The sequence below is a fragment of the Tursiops truncatus genome, chromosome 5, assembly GCF_011762595.2.
Source record: "Tursiops truncatus isolate mTurTru1 chromosome 5, mTurTru1.mat.Y, whole genome shotgun sequence".
Classification (NCBI taxonomy): Eukaryota; Metazoa; Chordata; class Mammalia; order Artiodactyla; family Delphinidae; genus Tursiops; species Tursiops truncatus.
Window position 1 is genome coordinate 86986823 of NC_047038.1, and position 27810 is coordinate 87014632.

Genomic DNA, 27810 nt, shown 5'->3' on the forward strand with positions numbered 1-27810 from the left:
ACCCTTACCCGAAGCCTTACCCTAACCCATCCCGTAATCCTAACACATACACTAACACTAACCCATAACCTAACACGTATGGTAAACCTAAACCATTGTTGTACCGTAACCTGTACCCTAAAGCGTCCCTGTTCCCTAACCCTGACCAAAACCTAAACCTTACCCGAAGCCTAACCCTAACCCGTACCCTAATCCTAACCTGTACACAAACAGTAACCCATACCCTAATACGTACGCTAAACCAAAACAGTTGTCATACCCTAACCTGTACCCTAAACCGGCCCTGTTCCCTATACCTATGCATAAACCTAACCCTAACCCTTACCCGAAGCCTTACACTAACCCTTCCCCTAATCCTAAACTGTACACAAACACTAATCCATACCTAATAAGTATGCTAACAGTAAAATTTTATCATACCCTAACCCGTACCTTAAACCGTCCCCATTCACTAACCCTAACACTAACACTTACCCGAATCCTTACCCTAATGCATCCCCTAATCCTAAACCATATACTAACACTAACCCGTGCCCTAACATGTACACTAACACTAAACCGTTGTTGTACCCTAACCTGTACCCTAAACCGTCCCCGTTCCCAAACCCTAAACCTAACACTAACACTAACCCTAACCCATAACTGAAGCCTTACCCTAAAACGTCCCCTAATCCTAACCGTACACTAACACTAAACCGTACCATAACACATACTCTATCCCTAAACCATAGTCGTATTGTACCCTACGACTAAACCGTCCCCATTCTCTAACCCTAACCCTAAGGTTAAACCTTACACGAAGCCTTACCCTAACCCGTCCCCTTATCCTAGCCTGTACACTAACACTAACCCATACCCTAACACGTATGCGAACACTAAAATTTTATCGTAAGTTAACCTGTACCCTAAACTGTCCCCATTGCCTAACCCTAACCCTAACCCTAACCCTTACCCAAAGCCTTACGCTAACACATCCCCTAATCCTAACACGTACACTAACACTAAGTCGTACCAAAACACGTACGCTAACCCTAAACCGATGTCGTACCCTAACCTTTACCGTAATCCATCCCCGTAGCCTAACCTGAAACCTAACCCTAACCCTAACCCTTACCTGAAGCCTTATCTTAATCTGTCCCCTAATCCTAACCCATACACTAACACTAACCTATATCCTGAAACGTATGCTAACTCTAAAACTTTGTTGTACCCTAACCTGTACCTGTTCCCTAACCTAACCCTAACCCTTACCCGAAGCCTTACCCTAAACCGTCCCCTAATCCTAACCCGTTTACTAACACTAACCTGTACCCTAACACGTACGCTAACCATAAACTGTTGTAGTACCCTAACCTGTACCCTAAGCTGTCCCCAATCCCTAACCCCAACCCTAACCCTAACACTTACCCAAAGACTTACCATAACCCGTTCCATAATCTTAACCCATAAACTAACACTAACACATACCTTAACATGTACGCTAACACTACACCATTGTCGTACACTAACCTGTCCCCTAAAGTGTCCCCGATCCCTAACACTAACCCTAACCCGAAGCCTTACCGTAACCCGTTCCCTAATCCTAAACCGTACACTAACACTAACCCGTACCCTAACACATACGCTATCCCTAAACTGTTGTCGTAATGTAACCTGTACCTTAAACCGTCCCTGTTCTATAACCCTAACCCTAACCCTAACCTTAAGACATACACGAAGCCTTACCCTAACCCGTCCCATAATCCTAAGCCGTAAACTAACACTAACGTGTACCCTAGCACGTACGGTAAACCTAAACCGTTGTGGTAACCTAACCTGTACCCTAAAACGTCCCCGTTCCCTAACCCTAAACCTAACCCTAAACTGAACCCTTACCCGAAGTGTTACCCTAACCCATACCCTAATCCTAAACAGTACACTAACACTAACCCCTTCCCTAACACGTACGCTAACCCTAAATATTTGTCATACATGTACCTGTACTCTAAACCGACCCCATTCCCTAACCCTAACCCTAAACCTTACTCAAAGCCTTACCCTAACCCATCCCCTAATCCTATCCCGTACAGTAACACTAACCCATACTCTAACACTTATGCTAACCCTAAATCATTCTCGTACACTAACCTCTACCATAAACCATCCCCGTTGCCTAACACTAACCCTAACCCTAACCCTAACCCTAAACCTTACCCGAAGCCTTACCCTAACCCATCCCCTAATCCTAAACCATACACTTACACTAACCTGTACCCTAACATGTACACTAACCCTAAACAGTTCTCGTACCCTAACATGTACCTTAAACCGTCCCTGTTCCCTAATCCTAACGCTAACCTTAACACTTACACGAAGCCTTACCCTAACCCATACCCTAATCCTAAACCATACACTAACACTAACCCATACCCTAACACGTACGCTATCCCTAAACCGTTGACGTTACCTAACCTGTACCCTAAACTGTCCCTGTTCCCAAACCCTAACCCTAACCCTAAGCCGTATCCGAAGCCTTACCCTAAACCATCCCCTAATCTTAACCTGTACACTAACACTAACCACTACACCAACACGTACACAAACACTAAACATTTGTCATACCCGAACCTGTACTCTAAACCGTCCCCATTCCCTAACCCTAACCCTAACCCTAACCCTTGCCCAAAGACTTACCCTAACCCGTCCCCTAATCCTAACCCGTACACTAACACTAACCCATACCGTAACACATATGCTAAACCTAAACCATTGTCATACCCTAACCTATACCCTAAACCGTCCGCGTTACCTAACACTAACCCTAACCCTAACCCTAAACCTTACCCGAAGCCTTAACCAAAACCCGTCCCCTAATCCTAACCCGTACACTAACAGTAACCCGTACCCTGACACGTACACTAAACCTAAACCGTTGTCGTACACTAACCTGTACCCTAAACCGTTCCCGATCCCTAACCCTAACCCTAACCCTAAACCTAACACTTACCTGAACCCTCACCCTAACCCATCCCCTAATCCTAACCTGTACACTCACACTAACACGTACCCTAACACATACAATAACCCTAAACTGTTGTTGTCGTACCCTAACCTGTACCGTAAACATTTTCCGTTCCCTAACCCTAAACCTAACCCAAAACCTAACCCTTACCTGAAGCCTTACCCTAACACGTCCCCTAATCCTAACTCGTAAACTAACACTAACCCCTATCCTAACACATACGCTAACAATAAACCTTTGTCATACCCTAACCTGTACCCTGAAACTTCCCCGTTCCTTAACCATAACCATAACCCTAACAATAACCCTTACACGAAGCCTTACCCTAACCCGTTCCCTGAAAGTAACTCGTACGCTAACACTAACCCATATCCTAACACGTACGTTAACCCTAAAGCATTGTCGTACCCTAAACTGTACACTAAATCTTCCCCGTTCCCTAACCCTAACCCTAAACCTAAACCTTACCCGAAGACTTATCCTAACCCGTCCCCTAATCCTAACACGTACACTAACACTAACCCATACCCTAACACGTACGCTAACCCTAAAACTTTGTCGTACCATAAACTGTACACTAAACCGTCCACATCCCATTACCCTAACCCTAACCCTAACCCATACCCAAAGCCTTACCCTAACCCATCCCCTAATCCTAACCCATACACTAACATTAACCCATACCCTAACACATACACTAACCCTAAACCATTGTTGCACTTTAACCTGTACCCTAAACCGACCCCATTCCCTAACCCTAACCCTAAGCCTAACCGTAATCCTAAGTCTTACCCGAAGCCTTACCCTAACACGTCCCGTAATCCTAACCCATACACTGACACTAACCCATACCCTAACATGTATGCTAAACATACCCTAAACATCCCTGTTTCCTAACCCTAACCCTAACCCTAAACCTAACCCTACCCGAAGCCTTACCTTAACCCTAACCCTAACTGTAACCCTTCCCTGAAGCCTTACCCTAACACGTCCCCTAATCCTAACCCATACACTAACACTATCCTGTACCCTAACACATACGCTAACACTAAAAATTTGTCATACACTAAACTGAACCCTAAACCATACCCGTTCTGTATCCCTAACCCTAATCCTAACCCCAACCCTAAACCTTACCCGAAGCCTTACTCTAACACGTCCCATAATCCTAAACTGTACACTAACCCATACCCTAACATGTACATTACCCCTAAACCGTTGCCATACCCCAGCCTGTACATTAAACATTCGCCATGCCCTAACCCTAACCCTAACCCTAACCCTAAACCTTACCCGAAGCCTTACCCTAACCCATACCCTAATCCTAAACTGTACACTAACACCAAATCATACCCTAACATGTACGCTAACCCTAAACAGTTGTCGTACCCTAACCTGTACCCTAAACCATCCCCATTCCCTAACCATAACCCTAACCCTTACCCGAAGCCTTACCCTCAACCGTCCCCTAATCCTACCCGTACGCTAATGGTAACCCATACCCTAACATGTACGCTCACCCTAAAGCGTTGTCGTACCCTAACCTCTAACCTAAACCATCCCCATCCCCTAACCCTAACCCTTTCCCTAACCCTTACCCAAAGCCTTAGTGTAGCCCGTCCCCTAATCCTAACCTGTACACTAACACTAACCCGTACCCTAACACGTGCACTCACCCTAAACCGTTGCTGTAACCTAACCTGTAACCTAAACCGTCCCCATCACCTAACCCTAACCCTAACCTTAACCCTTACCCGAAGCCTTACACTAACCCGTCCCCTAATCCTAACCTGTACGCTAACACTAACCTGTACCCTAACACCTACGCTCACCCAAAACTGCTGTCGTACACTAACCTGTACCCTAAATGGTCCCCATCCCCTAACCCTAATGCTAACCCTAATCCTAACCCTAACCATTACCAGAAGCCTTATCCTAACCCGTCCCCTAATCCTAACTTGTACGCTAACACTAACCCGTACCCTAACACGTACACTCACCCTAAACGGTTGTTGTACACTAACCTGTACCCTAAAACGTCCCTGTCCCCTAACTCTAACCCTATCCCTAAACATTACATGAAGCCTTACCCGAACCCGTTCCCTAATCCTAATCCATACGCTAACACTAACCCATACTCTAACACATACTCTCACCCTAAACCATTGTCATACCCTAACCTGTACCATAAACCGTACACGTCCCCTAACCCTAACCCTAACCCTATCCCTAACCCTTACCCGAAGCGTTACACTAAACCGTCTCCCAATCCTAACCCGTATGCTAACACTAACCCATAGCATAACACGTACGCTCACAGTAAACCATTGTTGTACCTTAAACTGTACACTAAACCATCCGCATCCCCTAACCCTAACCCTTACCCGAAGCTTCACCCTCACCCGTGCCCTAATCCTAACCCGTACACTAACACTAACCCATTCCCTAACACGTACGCTCACCCTAAACCGTTGTCGTACACTAACCTGTAACCTAAACCGTCCCCTAACCCTAACCCTAACCCTTATCCGAACCTTCCCTAACCTGTCCCCTAATCCTAACCCGTACGCTAACACTAACCCATACCCTAACACGTATGCTCATCCTAAAACGTTGTCGTACACTATCCTGTACCCTAAACCATCCCCGTCTCCTAACCCTAACCATAAACCTAACGCTAACACTTACCCGAAGCCTTACCCTAACCCGTCCCCTAATCCTAACCCGTACACTAACAATAACCCCTACCCTAACACATACGCTATCCCTAAACCATTGTCATACACTAACCTGTACCCTAAACCATCACAGTTCTCTTACCCTAGCCCTAACCCTATCCCTAACGCTTACCCAAAGCCTTACCCTAACCTGTCCCCTAAACCTAACACATACAATAACACTAACCCATACCCTAACATGTACGCTAACCCTAAACCATTGTTGTACACTAAACTGTACCCTAAACCATCCCCATTCCCTAGCCCTAACCCTAACCCTAAACCTAAGTCTTTCCTGAAGCATTACCCTAACTCGTCCCCTAATCCTAACTAGTACAGTACCACTAACCCATACCCTAACACGTACACTAACCCTCAACTGTTTTCGTACCCTAACCTGTACTCTAAACTGTCCCCGTTCCCTAACCCTAACCCTAACAATTACCCAAAGCCTTACCTTAACCTGATCCCTAATCCTAACCTGTACACTAACACGAAACCTTACCCTAACACGTACGCTAATCATAAACCATTGTCACACACTAACGTGTACACTAAACCGTCCCCATTCCCTAAATCTAAACCTAACCCTAACCCTAATCCTAAGTCTTACCCGAAGCCTTACCCTAACACGTCCCCTAATCCTAACGTGCACACTAACACTAACCCATACCCTAACACGTACGCTAACTCTAAACTGTTGTCGTGCGCTAAACTGTACCCTAAACCGTCCCCATTCCCTAACACTAACCGTAACCTTAACCCGTACCTGAAGCCTTACACTAACCTTCCCCTAATCCTAACCCATACATTAACACTAACCCGTACCCTAACACGTACACTAACCCTAAAACGTTGTCGTACACTAACCTGTACCCTAAACCGTCCCCATTCCCTAAACCTAACCCTATCCCTAACCCTAACCCTTGCCCGAAGCCTTACCCTAACCCATACCCTAATCCTAAACCGTACACTAACACCAAATCATACCCTAACACGTATGCTAAGCCTAAACAATTGTAGTACCCTAACCTGTACCCTAAACCGTCACCGTTCCCTAACCCTAACCCTAACCCAAACCCTAACATTAACCATTACCAAAGCCTTACACTAAACCGTCCCCTAAACCTAACCCATACACTAACACTAACCCATAACCTAACACGTATGCTAACCCTAAATGGTTGTCATACCCTAACCTGTACCCTCAACTGTCCCCTAATCCTAACCCGTACACTAACAATAAACTGTACCGTAACACATATGCTAACCCTAAACTTTTGTCGTACCCTAACCTGTACCCTAAAACGTCCCTATTTCCTAAGCCTAACCCTAAACCTAACCATAACCCTAACCCTTACCTGAAGCCTTACCCTAACACTTCCCCTAATCCTAACCCATACAATAACACTAACCCATACCCTAACACGTATGCTAACACTAAATGGTTGTCACACACTATCCTGTACCCTAAACCGTCCCGGTTCTCTTACCCTAACCCTAACCCTATCCCTAACACTTACCCAAAGCCTTATCCTAACCTGTCCAATAAACCTAACACTAACACTAACCCGTATCCTAACACGTACGCTAACCCTAAAGCATTGTTGTACACTAAACTGTACCCTAAACCGCCCCGTTCCCTAAGCCTAACCCTAAACCTAACCCTAACACTAAGCCTTACCTGAAGCCTTACCCTAACACGTCCCCTAATCCTAACCTCTACATTACCAATAAACCATACACTAACACATACGCTAACCCTCAACCATTTTCGTACCCTAACCTCTACGCTAAACTGTCCCCGTTCACTAACCCTGACCCTAACCCTAACCCTTACCCGAAGCTTTACCCTAACCCATCCCCAATCCTAACCTGTACACTAACACTAACCCGTACCCTTACACGTACGCTAACCCTAAACCGTTGTCGTACCCTAATCTGTAACCTAAACCATCCCCATTCCCTAAACCTAACACTAACTGTAATGCTAACCCTAACCATTACCCAAAGCCTTACCCTAAACCATTCCCTAATTCTAACCGGTACACTAACACTAACCCATATTCTAACACGTACGCCAACACTAAACAGTTGTCATACACTACCTGTACCCTAAACCATCCCCGTTCCCTGACCCTAAACCTAACCCTGACACTCACTCGAAGCCTTACCCTAACCCGTCCCCTAAACCGTCCCAGTTCCCTAACACTAACCCTAAACTTCACCCAAAGCCTTACCCTAAGCCGTCCCCTAATCCTAAGCAGTACACTAACACTAACCCGTCCCCTAACACGTACGCTCACCCTACACCATTGTCGTACCCTAACCTGGACCCTAAAGCGTCCCCGTTCCCTAACCCTAACGCTAACACTTATCCGAAGACTTACCCTGACCCGTCCCCTAACACGTACACTAAAACGAAACACTTGTCGTACCCTAAACCGTCCCCGTACCCTAACAACGCGAACCCTTACCCGAAGCCTTACCCTGAGCCGTCCCCTAACACGTACGCTCACCCTACACCGTTGTCGTACCCTAACCTGGACCCTAAAGCATCCCCGTTCCCTAACCCTCACCCTCACCCTCACCCTAACCATAGCCCACACACTTACCCAAAGGCTTACCCTAACCCGTCCATTAATCCTAACACGTACACCAACAACACTAACCCGTACTGGTCTTTTCAGGCTCTTGATACTACTTGCCAAATTGCAAAGCAAACATTTCTCACCACTATTCTAATATCCATTTAGGCAGGTATTAGAAGAAGTAGAGTTTGTGTGCGTGTGTTTGAATGCATTAAAATTAGACCAAGAAGTCCCTTCATGGGATTCAGATTGACTCCATTTAAGTCTGGTGTCCCGCTCTGGCTGAATTCATTGTGTCCAGGAGCCAACGTCCCATTGTACCAAACAGCTGCTTCAGTGTGTGAGTTCAGGCCTGTGGTTCTTAGAAAAGGGATAGTGGGCATAGAGCCTCTCAGGTGGCTCTAATATGCTTGAATTCTCCTGTACGTTACTAATGTGGACCAATATATCAAGTCAATGCTTCATTCCTACAGAGAATTCTGTAGTTCTCTTACTTGACGACCAAAAAATAAAAGAAACCTTTATGTTTCAAACCAGATTCTGTGTGCAAAGTGCTCTGGGATCCAACCTAGGACCTACCTGTACACAGAGATTCACCTCTGCACTTCTGCACAGGTAAGGGAAATTGCCTCCTGTTTTCAGGTGAGCCCTCCGGGCATTAGGATACAGTTTGTACATTTCTTCTTTAGCTTCAGTTGAAAGTGCACTCTGGTCAAACACCTTTAACAGAACATGAGGCCCAAACTGCTATTTCAATGTGTCCTTTGCATGTTCAGCAAAGGGCCACCCCCCCGCCCAAACCTTACACTAACCCCTACTCTCATCCTAACCCGTACCCTAACCTGTTGTCATACACTAACCTGTACCCTAAACCGTACCCTTACCCTAACCCATACACTAACCCATACCCTAACCCTAAACAACTTCTAATCCTAACCCATACACGAACACTAAGCTGTACCCTAACATGTACCCTAATCCATTGTCATTCCCTAACCTGTACCGTAAACCCTACCCGTTCCCTAAGACTTAGCCGAACCCATACACTAATCCGTACAATAACCCCTACCCTAACATGTACCCTAACCCTAAACCGTTGTCATACCCTGACCTGTACCCTAAACCCGTCCCCTAATCCTCACCCATACACTAACACTAACCTGTAACCTAAAACGCAACGTAACCCTAACCCGTTGTCATACCCTAAACTGTACCCTACACCATACCCATTCCCTCAGCCTCATCCTAACCCTTACCCTAACCCATAACGTAACCCTAACCATAACCGTTACCCTAATCCTTACAGCAACATGTACCCTAATACTAATTCATACACTAACACTAACATGTACCCTAACAGTACCCTAAACCAAGCCTGATCCCTAACCTGTAACCTAATACTCACCTGTACACTAACACTAACCCGTACCCTAACCCTAAGTTGTTGTCATACACTAACCTGTCCCTAAAGCTCACCCATTCCCTAACCCTTACTCTAACCCGTAACCTAATACTAACCTGTGCACTAGCACTAACCCGTACCCTAACTATAACCCTTACCCTTACCCGAACCATAACCTACTCCTAACCCATACACTAACACTAATCTGTACCCTAATAAGTACCCTAAGCCTAACCCGTACCTAAACCGTACCCGATTCCTAACCCTTGCCCGTGCACTAATCCTAATCTGTATACCAAAACTAACCCATACTCTAACACATACCCTAACCCTAACCCATGTCGTACACTAACCTGTATCCTAAACTCTGCCCATTCCCTAATCTTAACCATAACCCTTACCCTTACCCAAACTGTACCCTAATCCTAACCCGTACACTAACACTAACCCATACCCTAACACGTACCCTAAACCATACCCTAAACCATACCCTAATCCCAACCCTTAAAATAAAAATAACCCGTACCCTAACACGTAACCTAACCCTAACCTGTTGTTGTACCCTGACCTGTACCCTAAATGATACCCATTCCCTAACACTAACCCTAACCCTTACCCTAACTCGTATCCTAGTCGTAACCAGTACACTAACCCATACCCTAATCTGTACCTTAAACCGTACCCATTCCCTAACCATAACCCTAACTCTAACCCTTACCTTAACCCTAACTTTTACCCTAACCCTTGCCCTAACCCGTACCCTAATCCTAACCCACTGGCGTACCCTAAACTGTACCCTACACCATACCCGTTCCCTAACCCTAATCCCAACCCTTAACCTAACATGTAACATACTCCTAACCCATACACTAACACGTACCCTAACCCGTTCTCATACCCCTAACCCTAACCCTAATACAAATTCATACACTAACAGTAACCCGTAGTCTAACAGTACCTTAAACCTAACACATTGTCGTACCCTAACCTGTACCCTAAACCTAACCTTTACCCTAACCCATACACTAACCCGTACCCTAATTCTAACCCATAGACTAACCCGTACCCTAACGCTAACCCTAGTCCTTACCCTAACCTGTATCTTAATCCTAACCAATATACTAATACTACCCCATACCCTAACACGTACCCTAGCCCACATCCCTTGTTGTACCCTAAACTGTACACTGAACCGTACCTGTTCCCTAATCCTAACCATAACCCTAAACCTTACGCTAACCCATACACTAACACTAATCTGTACCCTAACACGTACCCTAAGCCTGACCTGTTGTCATACCCTAAACTGTACCCTAAAGCGTACCCATTCCCTAACCCTAACTGGTACCCTAATCCTTACACTAACACTAACCCATACCCTAACAAGTACTCTAAGCCTAACTCGTTGTTGTACCCTAACCTGTACCCTAAACCTTACCTGTTCCTTAACCCTAAACCTAACCAAAAGCCCTTACCCTAACTCTTACCCAAACCATACCCTAATCCTAATCTGTACACTAACCCATACCCTAACAGATACCCTAACCTGTACCCTAATACATACCCATTCCCTAACTGTAACCCTAAACCTAACCCTTACCCTGATCCATAAACTAATCCTAACCTGTACACTTAACACTAACCCGTACCCTAACCCATTGTCGTACACTTACCTGTACCCTAAACCATATCTCTTCCCTAACCATAACCTTTAACCTACCGTCCCCTAATCCTAACCCGTACACGAACACTATGCCTCACCCTTACACTAACACTTATCCTAACCTGTACCGTAAGCCTGTTCCGTTGTCATACCCTAACCTGTACCCTAAACCGTACCTGTTCCCTAACCCTAACACTAACCCTTAAGCTAACCCATACCCTAACACGTACCCTAAGCCTAACTCATTGTGGTACCCTAAACTGTACCCGTTTCGTAACCTTAACCCTAACCCTATCCTTGCCCTAACCCTTACCCTAACCTTACCCTAATGCTAACCCATACACTAACATGTACGCTAACTCTAAACCGTTGTGGTATCCTAACCTGTTCCCTAAACCATACCCATTCCCTAGCCCTAAAACTAACCCTAAACCATCCCCTAATCCTAAGCCGTCCCCTAACACGTACGCTAACCCTAAACCACTGTCATACCCTAACCTGGACCCTCAACAGTCCCCGTTCCCTAACCCTAACTGGTACACTAACACTAACATGTACCCTAACACATATGCTAACCCTAAACCTTTGTCGTAGCCTAACCTGGACCCTAAACAGTCCCTGTTCCCTAACCCTAACCGGTACACTAACACTAACATGTACCCTAACACATACATACACTAACCCTAAACCATTGTCAAACCCTAACCTGTACCCTAAACCGAGCCTGTTCCCTAACCCTAACCCTAAAACTAACCATAACCCTAAGTATTACCCGAAGCCTTACCCTAACACGTCCCCTAATCCTAACCCGTACAGTAACACTAACCCTTAACCTAACACGGACGCTAATGCTAAACCGTTGTAGTACCCTAAACTGTACCCTAAACTGTCCCCGTTCCCTAACCCTAACCCTACACCAAACCCCAAACCTAACCCTTACCAAAGCCTTACCCTAACCCATCCTGTAATCCTAACCAGTACAGTAACACTAACCCGTACCCTAACACGTAAGTTAACCCTATACCATTGCCGTATGCTACACTGTACCCAAAACTGTCCCCGTTCCCTAACCCTAAACCTAACCCTAACCCCTACCCGAAATCTTACCCTAACCCGTCCCCTAATCCTGACCCATACATTAACACTAACCCGTACCCTAACACGTACGCTAACGATAAACCATTGTCATACATTAACCTGTACCCTTAACCGTCCCCATTCCAAAAACCTAAACCTAACCCTAGCCCTAACCCTTACCTGAAGGCTTACCCTAATCCTGTCCCATACCCTAATCCTAACCGGTACACTAACACTAACCGGTACACTAACACATATGCTAATGCCAAACCGTTGTCGTACCCTAAACTGTACCTTAAACCATCCCCATTCCCTAACCCTAAACCTAATCCTAACCTTAACCCTTAAACCTATCCCTTACCCGAAGCCTTACACTAACTCGTCTCCTAATCCTAACCCATATACTAACACTAACCCATACCCTAACACGTACGCTAACACTAAACCATTGTCCTACCCTAACCTATACCCTAAACCGTCCCCATTCCCTAACCATAAACCTAACCCTAACACTTACTCTTACCCGAAGCCTTACCTTAACCCGTCCCCTAATACTAACCCATACGCTAACACTAACCCGTACTCTAACACATATGCTAACCCTAAACCTTTTTCATACCCTAAACTGTACCCTAAACCATCCCCGTTCCCTAACCCTAACCCTAACCCTTATCAGAAGCCTTACCCTAAACCGACCCCTAATCCTAACCTGTACACTAACACAAACCCGTACACTAACACGTACACTAATCCTAAACAGTTGTCGTACCCTAACATCTACCCTAAAACTTCCCCATTCCCTAACCCTAACCTTTATAAGAAGCCTTACCCTAAACCGTCCCCTAATACTAACCGGTACATTAACACTAACCCATACCCTAAAACGTACGCTAAACCTAAACTATTTTCATACCCTAATCTGTATCCTAAACAGTCCCTGTTCCCTAACCCTAACCCTAACCCTAACCTTAAACCTAACCCTTACCCAAAGCCTTACCCTAACCTGTCCTCTAATCCTAACCCATACATTAACACTAACACATGCCCTAACACGTATGCTAACCCTAAAACGTTGTCGTACCCTAACCTGTCCCCTAAACCATCCCCGTTCACTAACACTAAACCTATCCCTAACCCTAACACTTAACCGAAGCCTTACCATCACCCGCCCCCTAATCCTAACCCATATACTAACAATAACCCGTAACCTAACACGTACCCTCAATCTAAACCGTTGTTGTACCCTAACCTGTATCCTAAACCATCCCCGTTCCCTAACCCTAACCCTAACCCTGACCCTAACCTTAACCCTTACCAGAAACCTTACCCTAACACATCCCCTAATCCTAAACCATACACTAACACTAACCCGTACCCTAACACATACGCTAACCCTAAACCGTTGTTGTACACTAACCTGTACCCTAAACAGTCCCCATTCCCAAACCGTACACCTAACCCAAACCCTAACCCTTAATCGAAGCCTTACCGTATACTGCCCACTAATCCTAACCGGTACAGTAACACTAAACCATACCCTAACACGTACACTAACCCTAAACCATTGTCGTACACTAAAGTGTACCCTAAACCGTCCTGGTTCCCTAACCCAAATCCTAAACCTAACCCTAACCTTAACCATTACCCAAAGCGTTACCCTCAACTGTCCCCTAATACTAACTCGTACACTAACACTAACCCATACCCTAACATGTACGCTAACCCTCAACCGTTGTCATACCCTAACCTGTATGCTAAACTGTCCCCATTTCCTAACACTAACCCTAACCCTAACCCTTACCCGAAGCCTTACCATAACCCGTAACCTAATCCTAACCTGTACAGTAACTCTAACCCATATCCTAACACGTACGCTAACCCTAAACTGCTGTCGTACATAAACCTGTACATAAACCGTACCCATTCCCTAACCCTGACTCTAACCTTAACCCTAACCCTAACCCTTACATGAAGCCTTACACTAACCAATACCCTAAGCCTAACCCATACACTAACACTAACCCATACCCTAACACATACTCTAACCCTAAAACTTTGTCATACCCTAAACTGTACACTAAACTGTACCCATTCCCTAACACTAACCCTAACCCTAACCCTTACCCTAACCCTTCTCAGAAGCCTTAACCGAACCCATAACCTATACCTAACCCGTACACTAACACTAACCCGTACTTTAACAAATACGCTAATGCTAAACCACTGTCGTACCCTAACCTGTACGCTAAACTGTACCTGTTCCCTAACGCTAACACTAAATCTAAACTTAACACTTACCCAAAGCCTTACACTAAGCTGTACCCTAATCTTAACCCGTATACTATCACTAACCCATACCCTAACATGTACGTTAAACCTAAACCATTGTCGTACACTAAAGTATACGCTAAACCGTACCCGTTCCAAAACCTTAACCATAACCATAACCCTAACACTTACCCAAAGCCTTACACTAACCTGTAACATATTCCTAACCTGTACACTAACAGTAACACTTACCTAAAATTACTCTAAACATAAACCATTGTCGTACCCTAAACTGTATCCTGAACTGTACTCGAAACCTAACACTAACCCTAACCCTTACCCGAAGCCTTACCCTAACCCGTACCCTAATCCTAACCTGTACATTAACACTAACCCATACCCTAACACATACGCTAACCCTAAATCTTTGTCGTACCCAAACCTGAACCCTAAACCGTACCCATTCGCTAACCATAACCCTAACCCTAAACCTTACCCGAAGCCTTAACCTAACGCATACACTAATCCTACACCATACCTTAACACGTACTGTAACCCTAATCAGTTGTCGTACCCAAAACTGTACCCTACACCTTATCCGTGCCCTAACACTATCCCTAACCCTTACCCGAAGCCTTACCCTAACCCGTACCCTAATCCTAACCTGTACATTAACACTAACCCATACCCTAACACATACGCTAACCCTAAATCTTTGTCGTACCCAAACCTGAACCCTAAACCGTACCCATTCGCTAACCATAACCCTAACCCTAAACCTTACCCGAAGCCTTAACCTAACGCATACACTAATCCTACACCATACCTTAACACGTACTGTAACCCTAATCAGTTGTCGTACCCAAAACTGTACCCTACACCTTATCCGTGCCCTAACACTATCCCTAACCCTTACCCGAAGCCTTACATTCACCAGTAGCCTAATCCTAAGCTGTACACTAACACTAAGCCATAGCCTAACACGTACGCTAACCCAAAACCGTTGTCGTATCCTAACCTGTAACCTAAACCGTACCCATTCCCTAACCCTAACCCTAACCCTAACACTTACCCGAAGCCTCACCCTAACACGTCCCCTAATCCTAACCCATACACTAACACTAAACCGTACCCTAACACGTACGCTAACCCTAAACCGTTTTCGTACACAAACCTGTACTCTAAACCGTACTCATTCTCTAACCCTAACTCTCTCCCTTACCCGAAACCTTACCCTAACCCTAATCCGAACCTCTATACTGACACTAACCCTTACTGTAACACGTATGCTAAAACTAAACTGTTGTCATACCCTAAACTGTACGCTAAACCGTGCCCTTTCCTTAACCATAACACTAACCCAAACCCTAAACCTTACCCGAAGCCTTATCCTAACCCGTACCTTAAACCTAACCCATACACTAACTCTAACACATACCCTAACACGTACGCTAACCCTAAAATGTTGTCATACCCTAACCTGTACCCTAAACCGTACCCATTCCCTAACCCTAACCCTAAAACTAACACTTACCCGAAGCCTTACCGTAACCCGTAGCCTAATGCTAAAGTGTACCCTAACACGTACTGTAACCCTACACGGTTGTCGTACCCTAAACTGTACCATACACTATACCCTTTCCCTAAACCTAACCCTAACTCTAAACCTAACCCTTACCTGAAACCTTACCCTAATCCGTACCCTAATCCTAACCCGTAGACTAACACTAACACTTACCATAATACGTACTCTAACCCTAAACCGTTGTCGTACACTAACCTGTATCCTAATCTGTATACGTCCCCTAACCCTAACCCTAACCCTAAACCTAACACTTACACGAAGCCTTACCCTAACCCGTACCCTAATCCTAACACATACACTAACACTAAACCACAGCCTAACACATATGCTAACCCTAAACTGTTGTCGTACACAAAACTGTACTCTAAACCGTACCCGTTCCCTAATGCTAACCCAAACCCTAATCCTAACCCTAACCCTTACCCAAAGCCTTACCCTCACCCGTATCCTAATCCTAACCTGTACACTAACACTAATCCACACCATAACACGTACGCTAACCCTAAACCGTTGTCCTACCCTAAACTGTACCATAAACTGTACACATTCCCTAACCCTAACCCTAAACCTAAACCTTTCCCGAATCCTTACACTAACCCGTACCCTAATCCTAACTGGTACACTAACACTAACCCATACCCTAAAATGTAGGCTAAACCTAAACCGTTGTCGTACCCTAACCTGTACCCTAAACGGTACATGTTCCCTAAACCTAACACTAAACCTAACACTAACCCTTACCCGAAAACTTACCCAACCCGTACCCTAAACGTAACCTATACACTAACACTAACCCGTACTCTAACACGTATGCTAACCCTAAATCGTTGTTGTACCATACGCTGTACCCTAAAGCATACCCGTTCCCTAACCCTTACCCTAACCCTTAACCGAAGCCTTACCCTAAACCATACCCTAATCCTGACCCGTACACTAACACCAACCCATACCCTAACACATACGCTAACACTAAACCTTTGTCGTACCCTGAACTCTACCCAAAACCATACCCGTTTCCTAACCCTATCCCTAACACTTACCCACAGCCTTACCCTAACCTGTACCCTAATCCTAACCCGAACACTAACACTAAACTGTACCCTAACATGTACGCTAATCCTAAACCGTTGTCATACCCTAAGCTGTACCCTAAACCGTACCCTTTCCCTAATGCTAACCCTAACCCTAAACCTTACCCGAAGCCTTAACCTAACCCGTATCCTAATCCTAACCCGTATACTAACACTAACCCATACCCTAAAACGTACGCCAACCCTAAACTGTTGTCGTTCACTAAACTATACCCTAAACCGTACCAGTTCCCTAACCCTAACCCTAACGCTAACACTAACCCTTACCCGAAGCCATACCCTAATCCTAAACTGTACACTAACACTAACCCGTACTCTAAAACATAGGCTAAACCTAAACCGTTTTCGTACCCTAAACTGTACCCGAAACAGGACCCATTCCCTAACCTTAACCCTAACCCTAACACTTACCCAAAGCCTTACACTAAGCCATACCCTAATCCTAATGCTTACACTAACACTAACCCATACCCTTACACATACGCTAACCCTATACCATCCTCGTACACTAACCTGTATCCTTAACCGTACCTGTTCCCTAACCATAATCCTAAACCTAAACCTAACACTTACCCGAAGCCTTACACTAAGCCGTACCCTAATCCTAACCCGTACACTAACAATAACCCATACCCTTACACGTACGCTAACCCTAAACCGTTTTCGTACACTAACCTGTACCCTAAACAGTACCTGTTCCCTAACCCTAACCCTAACACTGACCCGAAGCATTACACAAACCCATACCCTGTTCCTAACCCGTACAAACACTAACCCATACCCTAGCACGTATGCTAACCCTAAACCGTTGTCGTACTCTTAACTGTACCCTAAACCATACCCATTCCCTAAACCTAATCCTAACCCTAACCCTAACACTAACCCTTACTCGAAGCCTTACCCTAACCCATACCCTAATCCTAACCCATACACTAACACTAATCCGTACCCTAACACGTACGCTAAACCTAAACCGTTGTCATACCCTAACCTGTACCCTAAACCATACCCGTTCCTTAACCCTTACCCTAACCCTTACCCGAAGCCTTACCCTAACCTGTACCCTAATCCTAACGCGTAAATTAACACTAACCCATATCCTAACTCATACGCTAACCCTAAACCATTGTCGTACCATAACCTCTACCCTAATCCATAAGCATTCCCTAACCCTAACCTTAACCCTAACACTTACCCAAAGCCTAACCCTAACCTGTACCCTAATCCTAACCCGTACACTAACACTAAACTGTACACTAACATGTACACTAAACCCAAATCGTTGTCATTCCCTAACCTGTACCCTAAACCGTACCTGTTTCCTAACCCTAACCCTAACCCTAACCCTACCACTTACCTGAAGCCTTACCCTAACCCATACCCTAAACCTAACATGTACACTAACACTAACCAGTACCCTAACACGTACGCTAACCATAAACCGTTGTTGTACCCTAACCTGTACCCTCTACCGTACCCGTTCCCTAACCCTAACCCTAACACTTAACCAAAGCCTTACCCTAAACCTGACCCAAATCCTAACATGTACACTAACATTAACACTTACCCTAACACGTATGTTAACCCTAAACTATTGTCGTACACTAACCTGTACCCTAAACAGTATCCGTTCCTTAACCCTAAGCCTAACAGTTACCCGAAGCCTTACCCTAACCCATACCCTAATCCTAACACGTACACTAACACTAACCCATACCCTAACACATACGCAAAACCTAAACTGTTGTCACACCCTGACCTGTACTCTAAACCGTACCCATTCCTTAACCCTAACTGTAACCCTAACACTAATCCTTAACAGAAGCCTTTCCCTAAGCCGTACCCTAATCGTAACCCGTACACTAACACTAAACCGTACCCTAACACATACGCTAAACCCAAACCGTTGTCGTACACTTACCTGTACCATAAACCGTACCCATTCCCTAACCCTAACCCTAACCCTTACCCAAAGCCTTACCCTAATCTGTTCCCTAAACCTAACCTGTACACTAAAACTAAACCTTACGCTAACACATGCACTAACCCTAAACAGTTGTCGTACCCTAACCTGTACCCATTCCCTAGCCCTAACCCTAAACCTAACACTTATGTGAAGCCTTACACTACGCCGTACCCTAATCCTAAACTGTACACTAACACTAACACTTACCCTAACACATACACTAACCCTAAACCGTTGTAGTACACTAACATGTACCCTAAACAGTACCTGTTCCCTAACCTTAACCGAAACCCTAACCCTAACCTTAACTCTTACACGAAGCATTCCCCTAACCCGTACCCTATTCCTATCCCCTACACTAAAACTAACCCATACCCTAACATGTATGCTAACCCTAAACCGTTGTCATACCCTAAACTGTACCCTAAAGTGTACCCGTTCCCTAACCCTAAACCTAAGCCTAACCCTAACACTAACCCTTACCCGAACACTTTCCCTAACATGTACCCTAAACCTAACCCGTACAATACCACTAACCTGTACCCTAACATGAATGCTAAACCTAAACCATTGTCATACTCTAACCTGTACCCAAAACTGTACCCGTTCCATAACACTAACCCTAAACCTAACCCTTACCCAAAGCCTTACCCTAAGCTGTACCCTAGTCCTAACCCTTACACTAACACTAACCCGTACCCTAAAACGAACGCTAACCCTAAACCATTGTCATAACCTAACCTGTACCCTAAACCGTCCCCGTTCCCTAACACTAACCCTAACCTTAACCCTAAACCTAACCATTACCCGAAGCCTTACGCTAACCGTCCCCTAATCCTAACACGTACCCTAACACTAAAGCGTACCCTAACACATACACTAAACCTAAAGCATTGTCGTACCCTACCCTAAACAGTAAACCATACCCTAACCCTAACCCTAATACTAACCCTTACCTGAAGCCTTACCCTAATCTGTACCCTAATCCTAACCCGTACACTAACACTAACCCGTACCCTAACACATATGCTAACCCTAAAACGTTGTCATACCCTAACATGTACCCTAAACTGTACTCGTTCCCTAACGCTTACCCTTACCCTAAACTTAACCCGAACCCTTACCCAAAGCCTTACCCTAACCTGTACCCTAATCCTAACCCGTACACTAACACTAACCCATACACTAACACATACGCTAAACATAAACCGTTGTCATACCCTAAACTCTACACTAAACCGTACCCGTTCCCTAACCCTAATCCTAACCCTAAACCTTACCCGAAGCCTTACACTAACCCGTACTCTAGTCCTAAGCCATACACTAACACTAAACCGTACCCTAAAACATAAGCTAACCCTAAACCGTTGTCGAACCCTAACCTGTACCCACAACCATACTCGCTCCCTAACCCTAACCCTAACCCTACCTCTTACCCAAAGCCTTACCCTAACCCATACCCTAATCCTAAACAGTACACTAACACTAACCCATACCCTAACACATACACTAACACTAAACCCTTGTCGTACATTAACCTGTACCCTAAACCGTACCTGTTCCCTAACCGTAACCCTTACCCGAAGCCTTACCCTAATCCGTACCCTAATCCTAACCCGTACACTAACACTAATCCATACCCTGACACATACGCTAACCGAAAAACTTTGTCGTACCCTAAACTGTACCCTAAACCGTACCCGTTCCATAAAACTAACCCCAAAATTAATGCTAACCTTAACCCTTACCCGAAGCCTTACCCTAACCTGTACCCTAATCCTAACGTGTACACTAACACTAACCCGTACCCTAACATATACGCTAACCATAAACCATTGTCGTACCCTAACCTGTACCCTAAACCGGACCTGTTCCCTAACCCAAACCCTAACCCTAAACTTAACCTTTACCTGAAGCCTTACCCTAACATGTACCCTAAACCTAACCTGTACACTAACACTATCCCGTACCCTAAGACGTACGCTAACTCTAAACCGTTGTCGTACCCTAAGCTGTATGCTAAACCATACCCATTCCCTAAGCCGAACCCTAACTCTACTCCTTACCCAATGCCTTACACTAAGCCATAACCTAATCCTAACCCATATACTAACACTAACCCATACCCTAAAACTTACGCTAACCATAAACCATTGACGTACCCTAACCTGTAACCTAAACCGTACCTGTTCCCTAACCCTAATCCTAACCCTAACACTTATCCAAAGCCTTACCCTAACCCATACCCTAATCATAACCCGTACACTAACACTAACCTGTACCTTAATACATATGCAAACACTAAACCATTGTCATAATTTAACCTGTACCTTAATCCGTACCCGTTCCCTGACCCTAACCCTAACCCTAACCCTAAACTTAACCCTTACCTGAAGACTTACGCTAACCTGTAACCTAATCCAAACCCGTAAACAAACACTAACCCGTACATTAACACATACGCTAAACTAAACTGTTGTCGTACCCTAAACTGTACCCTAACCTGTACCCTAACCCTAACCCATAAACTAACACTAACAAGTACCGTGACACGTACGCTAACCCTAAAGCGTTGTCGTACCCTAAACCGTACCCTAAACCGTACCCGTTCCCTAACTCTAACCCTAACCCGAAGCCTTACCCTAACCTGTACGCTAATCCTAACGCATACTCTAACACTAACCCGTACCCTAACACATACGCTAACCCTAAAACGTTGTCGCACCCTAACCTGTACCCTAAACCGTACCTGTTCCCTAACCCTAACCCTATCCCTAACCAAAACCCTTATCCGAAGCCTTACCCTAACCCCTACCCTAATCCTAACCCATACACTAAGACTAACCCATATACCAACACATACGCTAACCCTAAACCGTTGTCATACCCTAACCTGTACCCTAAATCATACCTGCTCCCTAACCTTAACCCTAACCCTTACCCAAAACCTTACCCTAACCCGCACCTTAATTCTAATCCATAAACTAACACTAACCCGTACCCTAACACGTACGCTATACCTAAACCATTGTCGTACCCTAATCTGCACCCGAAACCGTACCCATTCCCTAATGCTAACCCTAATTCTAACCCTAAAACTTACCCAACGCCTTATCCTTACCCGTACCGTAATCCTAACCCGTACACTAACACTAACATGTAACCTAACACGTACTCTATACCTAAACCATTGTCGTACACTAACCTGTATCCTGAACCACACCTGTTACCTAAACTTCACCCGAACCCTAACCCTAACCCTTACCCTAACCCGTACCTTAATCATAACCAGTACACTAACACTAACCTGTACCGTAACACATACGCTAACCCTAAACCATTGTCGTACACTAACCTGTGCCCTAAACCGTACCCATTCCCTAACCCTAACCCTAACCCTAACCCTTACCCAAAGCCTTACCCTAACCCATAACCTAATCCTAACCTGTACACTAACACTAAGCAGTACCCTAAACCTTATGCTAACCCTAAACTGTTGTCATACCCTACCCTGTAACCTAAACCGTACCCATTCCCTAACCCTAACCCTAACCCTAAGTCTAACTCTAACCCTTACCCCAAGCCTTACCATAACCTGTACCCTAATCCTAACCTGTACACTAACACTAACGCATACCCTAACACGTACTCGAACCCTAAACATTTGTCGTACCCTAACCTGTACCATAAAGTGTACCCATTCCCTAAACCTACCCCTAACCCTAACTCTAACCCTAACCATTATCCATAGCCTTACACTAACCCGTACCCTAATCCTAACCCGTACACTAACACTAACCCATACCCTAATACGTACGCTAAACCTCAAACGTTGTCCTACCAAAACCTGTACCCTAAACCATACCCGTTCACTAAGTCTAACCCTAACCCTAACCCTAAACCTTACCTGAAGCCTTACCCTAACCCGTACCCTCACCCTAACCCGTACACTAACACTAAACCGTGCCCTAACAGGTACGCTAACCCTAAACCGTTGTCATAACGTAACCTATACACTAAACCGTACCCATTCCCTAACTCTAACCCTAACCCTTACCCAAAGAATTACCTTAACCCTTACCCTAATCCAAATACGTACACTAACACTAAACCATACCATATCATGTACGCTAACCCTAAACCGTTGTCATATGCTAAACTCTACCCTAAAACATACCGGTTCCCTATCCCTAACCCTAACCCTAACACTAACACATATGTTAAACCTAAACCGTTGTCATACCCTAAGCTGTACCCTAAACCGTACGAATTACCTAAAACTAACCATAACACAAACCCTTACCCGAAGACTTACCCTAATCCATACCGTAATCCTAACCCATATACTAACACTAACCTGTACCCTAACACGTACGCTAACCCTAAACCGTTGTTGTATGCTAACCTGTACACTAAATCATACCCATTCCCTAACCCTGACACTAACGCTAACCCTTACCCGAAGCCTTACCTGAACCCGTACTCTAATCCTAACCTGTACACTAACACTAAACTGTACCCTAACACGTATGCTAACCCTAAACCATTTTCGAAGTCTAACCTGTACATTACACCATACTCGTTCCCTAACCCTAACCCTAAACCTAACCGTTACCCAAAACCTTACCCTAACCCGTACCCTAATCCTAACCTGTACGTGAACACTAACCCATACCCTAACACGTACGCTAACCCTAAACAGTTGTTGTACCCTAAACTGTACCCTAAACCGTACCTCTGCCCTAACCCTAACACTAACCCTAAGCTTAACCCTAACCCTTACCCAAAGCCCTACCTTAACCTGTAACCTAATCCTAACCCATAAACTAACACTAACCTGTACCCTAACACGTACACTATCCCTAAAACTTTGTCGTACCCTAAACCATACCCGTTCCCTAACCCTAACCCTAACACTAACCCTAAACCTAACCCTTACCCGAAGCCTTACCCTATCAGGTACCATAATCCTAACCCGTAGACTAACAATAACCCTTACCCTAACACATACGCTAACCCTAAACCATTGTCGTACCATAACCTGTAACCTAAAGTGTACCTTTTCCCTAACCCTAACCCTAACCCTAAACCTAACACTTCCCCGAAGCCTTACCATAACCCGTACCTTAATCCTAAACCGTACACTAACACTAACCCGTAACCTATTCCGTACTCTAACAATAAAACATTGTCGTACCCTAAACTGTACCCTAAACCAAACCAGTTCCCTAACCCTAACCCTAATGCTAAAGTTAACCCTTATCCGAAGCCTTACCCTAACCAGTACCCTAATCCTAACCCGTACACTAACACTAACCCGTACACTAACACCTACACTAATCCGTACACTAACACCTACACTAACCCTAAACCATTGTCATACCCTAAAGTATACTCTAAACAATACTCATTCAATAACCCTAACCCTAACCCTAACACTTAACCCAAATCCTTACCCTAACCCGTACCATAATCCTAACCCGTACACTAATACTAACCCGTACTCTAACACATACGCTAACCCTAAACTGTTGTCGTACACTAACCTGTACCCTAAAACGTACCCGTTCCCTAACCCTAAACCTAACCCTAACTCTTACCCTAACCCTTAACCAAAGCCTTACCTCTACCCATACCCTAATCCTAACCCGTACACTAACACTAACCTGTACCCTAAGATTTACACTAACCCTAAACCATTGTCGTATCCTAACCTCTACCCTAAACCGTACCCATTCCCTATCCCTGACCCTAGACCTAAACATAACCCTAATCCTTACTAGAAGCCTTACCCTAACACGTACCCTAATCTTAACCCATACACTTACACTAACCTGTACCCTAAAACGTATGCTAATCCTGAACCGTTGTCATACACTAACCTGTACCCTAAACCATACCCCTTCCCTAAACCTAACCCTAACCCTAACACTTACCTAAAGCCTTACCCTAACACGTACCCTAATCCTAACCCATACCCTAATCCTAACCCATACACTAACACTAAACAGTACCCTAACATGAATGCTCACACTTACCCGCCATCCTACCCTAACCTGTACCCTAAACCGTACCCATTTCCTAACCCTAACACTAACCCTAACTCTAACCCTTACGTGAAGCATTACCCTGTCCCGTACCCTAATCCTTACCCATACACTAACATTAAACTCTACCCTAATACGTACGCTAACACTAAACCTTTCCCATACACTAGCCTGTATGCTAATCCGTACCCGTTCCGTAACTGTTACCCTGACCCTAAAGTTAACCCTTACCCGAAGCTTTACCCTAACCCGTACCCTAATCCTAACCCGTACACTAACACTAACCCGTACACTAACATGTACGCTAAACCTAAACCATTGTCGTACGCTCAACTGTACTCTAAACCGTACCCATTCAATAACCCAAACCCTAACCCTAACCCTTACCCAAAGCCTTACCCTAACCCGTACCATAATCCTAACCCGTACACTAACACTAAGCTGTACACTAACACGTACGCTAACCCTAAACCTTTGTCGTATGCTAATCTGAACCCTAAACTGTACCTGTGCCCTGACCCTAACACTAACCCTGACCCTAACCATTACCCGAAGCCATACCCTAACCCATACCCTAATCCTAACCCGTACACTAACATTAACGCGTACCCTAACACGTATGCCAACCCTAAACTGTTGTCGTATTTAAACTGTACCCTAAACCATACCTGTTCCCTATCACTGACCCTAACACCTACCCTAACCCTAACTCTGACCCGAAGCCTTACCCTAACCTGTACACTAAACTTAACCCATACAGTAACACTAACCTGTACCCTAACACGTACACTAACACTAAGCAGTTGTCGTACCCTAAACTGTACCCTAAACCGTACCCGTATCCTAACACTAACCCTAAACCTAACCCTTACCCAAAGCCTTACCCTAACCTGTACCCTAATCCTAAACCGTACACTAACACTAAACCATACCCTAACAAGTACGCTAAACCTAAACTGTTGTTGTACACTAACCTGTACCCTAAACTGTACCCATTCCCTAACCCTAACAATAACTCAAACCCTAACCATTATCCGAAGCCTTACACTAACCCATACCCTAATCCTAAACCGTACACTAACACTAACCCATACCCTAATACGTACGCTAACACTAAACCGTTATCGTACCCTAACCTGTACCCTAAACTGTACCCGTTCCCTAACCCCAACACTAACACTTACCCGAAGCCTTACCCTAACCCATACCCTAATCCTAACCCGTACACTAACACTAAACTGTACTCTAACACGTACGCTAACCTTAAACCATTGTCGTACCCTAACCTGTACCCTAAACCGTACCCGTTCCCTAACCCCAACACTAACACTTACCCGAAGCCTTACCCTAACCCGTACCCTAATCCTAACCCGTACACTAACACTAAACTGTACTCTAACACGTACGCTAACCTTAAACCATTGTCGTACCCTAAACTGTACCCTAAACCATACCTGTTCCCTAACCCTAAACCTAAACCTAACCCTTACCCTAACCCTTACCCGAAGTCTTACTTTAATCCATACCCTATTCCTAACCCGTACACTAACACTAACCCATACCCTAACACGTACGCTAAACCTAAACCATTCTCGTATCTTAAGCTCTACCCTAAACCGTACCCATTCCCTATCCCTAACCCTAAACCTAAACATAACCCAAAGCCTTAAACGAACCCGTACCCTAATCCTCACCCTAACACTAACCTGTACCCTAAAACATTCGCTAATCCTAAAGAGTTGTCATACCCTAACCTGTACCCTAAACCGTACCCGTTCCCTAATCCTAACCCTAAGCCTAACACTTACCTAAGACTTACCCTAATCCGTACCCTAATCCTAACCCGTATACCAACACTTACCTGTACCCTAAAATGTACACTAAACCTAAAGCTTTGTCGTATGCTAAGCTGTACCCTAAATTGAACCCATTCCCTAACCCTAACCCTAACTCTAACCCTAACCCTTACCCATAACCTTACCTTAACCCTTACCCTAATCCTAACCCGTAAACTAAAAGTAACCCGTACCCTAACATGTAGGCTAAGACTAAACCATTGTCGTACCTTAACGCGTACAATAAACCGTAAGCATTCCCTAACCCTAACACTAACCCTAAATCTAACGCTAACTGGAAGCCTTACCCTAACCCGTACCCTAATCTTAACCCATACACTAACACTAAACCGTACGCTAACACCTACGTTAAACCTATACCGTTGTCGTACCCTAACATGTTCCCTAAACCGTACCCGTTCCCTAACCCTAACCCTAAGCCTAACCCTTTCCCGAAACCTTACACTAACCCATACCCTTATCCTATCCCGTACACTAAAACTAACCCGAACCCTAACACGTACACTATCCCTGAAACCTTGTCATACCCTAACATGTACCCTAAAC